The sequence below is a fragment of the Hordeum vulgare genome, chromosome 7H (genome assembly GCF_904849725.1).
Source record: "Hordeum vulgare subsp. vulgare chromosome 7H, MorexV3_pseudomolecules_assembly, whole genome shotgun sequence".
NCBI lineage: Eukaryota > Viridiplantae > Streptophyta > Magnoliopsida > Poales > Poaceae > Hordeum > Hordeum vulgare.
In genome coordinates, this window is record NC_058524.1 from 519,775,256 (window position 1) to 519,780,556 (window position 5,301).

Genomic DNA, 5,301 nt, shown 5'->3' on the forward strand with positions numbered 1-5,301 from the left:
AAGCTCCCAAGAGCACTGAGACGTAGGGCTTTTACCTCCACCGTAGAGGGGCCTGAACTCATACAACCTCGCCGTAGCTAAGGCTCTGCCCATCCTTTCGTACCCTACACATCTACTGTCAGACTTATACCCACGACACTCATCATGGTGGAATTAACAATGGACGGGTTGATTTCTCAACAAAATAGGATAGGACTGACTACATTAGTTCGTTAGCATATCTCTACTATTAAAGCAGGATGTGCCGTCGTGATGGTTCAACCTCCAACGATCTCCCCTCCTACCGCTAGCCTTTCCACCGTTCCACCGATTTTTTTCAATCCCTCCATTAACCAGACAATAAACCAGACGATAAACTAGTAAAAACCCTTATAAAAAAAAGTAATCACCACGATCAACCCCCCCCCCACCACGACTCCCACCCACATCCCGCAGCACAACTCCCACCCGCATCTGCCCGACCCCCCTCACATCGGCGCTGCCCCCAATCCCCTCGCCTCCATGCTGCAGTCCTCTCTCTCTCTCTCCTCCAGATCTGGCTGAGTCCGCCGCAGCCGCTATGCGCACGATGGGCCGCGTCCGTCGCCATCTTCGCTGTGGCTCCGCCTCGCACCATGGATTTCTCCGGCGGCGGCGCGATGTTGTACCTTGTGTGCCTCCCGCCCGTGGGCCGCTCCGCCGTCGTGAAGCGGTTGCACGTGCCGCCGTCACCATCCCCGTCCTCCGCCACCATCACCAAGTCCTTCTACAACGAGGTGCTCATCCTCTCCGCGCTTTGCCACCCGCACCTCGTCCGCCTCCACGGCTTCTGCGCCGACCCACGCGCGCTGCTTCTCATCTACGACTTCGTCCCCAACGGCACCCTCTCGTACCACCTCCACCGCCGGGGCATGGCGGCGACATCGCCTCTGCCCTGGCAGACCCGACTCGCCATGACGGCCCGATCGCGTCGACGCTCGAGTACCTCCACTTCGCCGTGAAGCCGCACATCGTGGAGGCCGACATGCGCGCCCGGCTCGGCGACTTCGGCCTGTCGCGGCTCCTGGCGAGGCTCGATGCCTGCTCGACGACGACCGGGCGAGAGGTGGCGTGGTGGTCCTGGAGCTGGTGACGGGGATGCGACCCGTGGACGTGGGCAGGGAGCGGCGGGATGTGACGCTCGTGAACTGGGTGGTGTCCAAGATCCAGACCGGTGAGCTGAGGGAGGTGGTCTACCCGCCCATGCTCGACGAGCTCCCCGACGTGATGCCCAGCGTGGAGGCGGTGGCGGAGATGGCGTTCCGGTGCGTGGCGCCAGACAAGGACGACCAGCCCGACGCCCGGGAGGCGCTGGCCGAGCTGAGGAGAATCCAGGGGATGCTCTGTCGCGTGCGCATCCAAGGTCGCCTTTCGCCGAGCCCCATTCATGACCACAAACAGAGGAAGGGAAGTGGGAGGGAGGGAAAGAGGGATTGACTACTCCTCGTGGCGGCGACATTGGTGGCAGGATCCTCACCACCACCAAATCCCTACCTGCCGACCTCCCCACCACCACCATCCATGGTGAACGAGCTGGCCAACTCAGGAGATCCGTCTGCATCACCCTCTCCTCCAAGACGACAGCTTGTAGGGATGGAGTGGGGACATCATGTACAACCCGGCATAGAGGGCGACCAGATCGAGCACAGGTCCACCTCTGCTTTGTCATGCACGAGATGCTGCCTCTCAGTCGTCATGGATTGAAGGAAGCGACATTGATGGTTGTTCAGGATGCCTGTGTGGTTGGCATGCCATGGTTGTCCCAGATGCGGTGATGTCTGATTTTCATTAGTGCTCACCTATTTTCTGTTTTTGATCAGGTTAGTATTTGAATCAAACCAGTCAACTGCTTGTTCACTGGATCCTACACTGCCACACATTATGAATGACTTACCTGGCTCTGTAGCGAAGGTTTGGTCTGAACTACTTTCCATCCTGACCTCCTCCGCAACATGTCGTTCCATGCATTGGTAGCTAAAAGGTATCAAGTGTGAGTATCACATCCATCTACCTCCCAACTCATTTGTGTTCATTATCTTTCAGTGTGCTGTTGTGCATATTTTATTTGCTATTGCGTAGAGTAATTTTTACAGAATGTGCTATTGTGGATTCTGCAGAAATATATGTGCTATTTTGCAGATCCATGCTATCAGGGACTGTGCATCTTTTTCTTAAATGATGTAGTTTAATTTTTAAAACAAGATCATGTGTAAAGCAATTTGCCCATGAAAATGCAGTGCTAGCTGTGGATTCAAACACCAACAACCATGTCAGCGTCCATGGTTGTGGACGTGGACGCTTGTGGCGAGAGATGCAGAGCACAAGCATATCACTTGCCTTTTATTGAGTTGTCCATGGTGACAACTGCGGTAGTGTCGTCCTTGCTAGATGTGCGCGTGAGTGGTGTTTTCAATCGTAGTGAGAGATGTATCAATGCTAATTGTTTGCAGATGGGGAGGATATATAGATGTAAAAGATCCTTTATATTGTTCTTCTTATCTAGCTCAGGAGAAGTTAATTCTCACTTCTTTCACTTATGGGTTCGTATTTTCATTATGCAAAGTGGCTTGAAAATAGACTATCTTTGCTCTTTCCATGAGATTTAAGGCCACAATTTTTTATTTAAAAGAGGAGCCGGCCAATTCTTTTGTTCATCTTGTCCTTGAGATAAAATCTTATATGCTCTGTTGGGCATCTTCAAACTACAGGTTGTTTCAACTAATGGGTATCACTGAGTTCCTGCTACTAGCTATGCAATTCCATGATGGTCAGATAAGAAGTATTATAGAGTGAAATATCAAACACTTTGAGCAACAACGTTTTCCATAGTTTCTACAAGCACTTCATATTCTTCTTCGTTAGATACCCTAAAGGTAATTTATGAATGGCATGCTTCTGTGTGTTGATCAATGAGCTGAGTTGATGGTTAGAATCTGGGACGCTTGTGAAGCTTTAAGAACAAAATTTTCGTTTGCTCACAGAATAAAAAAGTAGAAGCTAATGTCTCCATAAATATATTTTTACTCTATTCAGTACGAATGGTATGGACAACATTGCAACTTCTTTTACAGGAAGTGGTGTACACTTCCATACTTCCATTTGGATAGTGTTTCTCTCATATGCCTCTATTTGCACCATTGAGTAATATTTTGTTTCTAGAGTTACTGTCATTTTGGGCTCGTTTTTTCGTAAAATATTACTGTGCATGCAATTCAGGAGTATTTTGTGACCGCTGCCAGGTACCGGGTGCTTCTATGACATTTTAACGCATGTTCCTGCCTCTCACCTATCACTCGGATAGGCAACATTCAACACTTCTCATGTGTGTACTTGCATACATGTGTATGTAATGCTAATTTTTTTTATCAGTTTGCCAGGGATATACATATGCGTCTTTCCACCTGGATGGTATCATCCTTGGAACATGAACTACTGAACTTTGTCAAAATTTGGCATGTGAAGACTCAGGTTCGTACTCCAATTGTTCGGAATATGTTTCAGATGATCACACATGTTTGTGGTTGATATATATTTACTAATGACCTTTTTTTGTCCGTAGTCAGATGTTTCAATGTTTGAGGGGCATCCTGGACCCAACATTGTTATACCCTTCTCTGAAAATGATTATTTCCTGCCATTATATATGTGTCCCATAAAACAATGTGCAGTACAATGTTGGATGCCTTTGTTATTATGATTTTTTACCATTCCCTAAACTGCCGCTGTTGATGGTGTCCAGCTTTGGGATCTACAGAAATTGAGAAACTTTAGGACTTTATCGCCATATATTGTGCGCATACATAGTGTATACATGCCCGGTAACGTTAACATTCATTATTCAAGGGAACACATCTATTTTGACTATGCGGGCTGGAGTGTAGTGTTAACCATTGGAGTGAGAGGATAGTATAAGGGCCAAGATGGATCAGGGCCAGATGGGTTATGACTCAGCTATGGCGCGTACAAAAGATGGCATGGCAATGTGGTGCTAGCTTAGATGTATTAGTTCACATACCATCTCTACTATTAAAGGAGAATCTGCCGTCGTCGTGATGGTTCGACCTCGAGCGATTTCCGCTTCTACCGCTAGCCTTTCCACCGTTCCACCGATTTTTTTTCTATCCCTCCATAAACCAGGCGATAAACCAGCCGATTAGTTTAATAAAAAACCCGCTAAAACATACCTCATACGGTCAAGAAACAAACCCACTAAAACCTACCCCACGTTTAGGTCAGCAAAGAAAAAATAGAAAAATAACTCCCACCTCCTCTACCTTCTCCCTCGACCCGCCGATCTCAATCTACAGACCCCTCTCTCCTGAATCTGGAACGACCCGGCGGCCGACGTACTTCTCCTTCCACCGTAGGCTAGGGTTCGTCGCCTGATTTGCCCGTGCCATAGCACCTTTACGGGGACAGTCTACCACCCTCCACCCTCGTCGGCGGTGAATGTGCAAGCGTCGCCGCCTCCCCATTACCCCATGTCGCATACTACCTCGGCTTATCGAACCCGCCCGGCCTAGACCTCCCGAGAGGCCTTGTCTCCTATCCCCAAATCCAGTAGATACGGCGGGGAGGTGTCCAAAGATGAGAGGCGGAGCAACCTGCAACTTGGTGGTTCGGCTACAGACGTCGGAGAGCCGAGATCGACAGTTCGCGACTAGAAGTCGTCGACACCAGAACGAAGCTACAAGAAGTGCACCACGTAATTATTAAATTCATCAGATTTCTGTCCGTCCCTCTATTCATGTCCGGTTTTGGTCTCTTGGACCTTTTCTGATTCTAGCTATTGTTGACGTGGGATGCAGCCTACGTGGAGCTGCCCCTTGTAGCTGTGAGGAGCCCTAATTTGTAGGTGCTAAACTGCTAATCGCTCCTTTCACATGAGTACGTTCTAGATTTGGTTTGGTTCAGGAGGAAATGTTGACATCATTTTTACTTGGTCTAGCTCATTTTCAAGAGGTTTTCTTTTCTTCAGTTTTTGCATGCCCTGGTATTGATAATGTATATTTTGGTTGGACGGCGCCGAACAATAAGTGTTGACACTTAACGAGCATTAATGAACTGAATATTATTTTCCTCTTTTTGTTAAATGAAGATTAACATTGAATGGAGCACCCAATATCTATGAATTTGTGTTGCTACCTATGTCATTTTAGGAAGTGTTCAGTTTACAACTCGAACATGGTGACATGGAGTATTCTTGAGCTTGTGTAGAAATCCTAACTCTAACGTATTTGCCATAAGCTGCATATTCCAAAACATGCAGTCCAGTTTGTGCAT

At 48.2% G+C, this 5,301-nt stretch overlaps 1 pseudogene; it reads left to right on the forward strand.

The window, feature by feature from the left end:
- The first annotated feature begins 614 nt into the window (after nt 1-614).
- Nucleotides 615-1,455, forward strand: LOC123409199 (annotated as a pseudogene).
- The last annotated feature ends 3,846 nt before the right edge of the window (nt 1,456-5,301 follow it).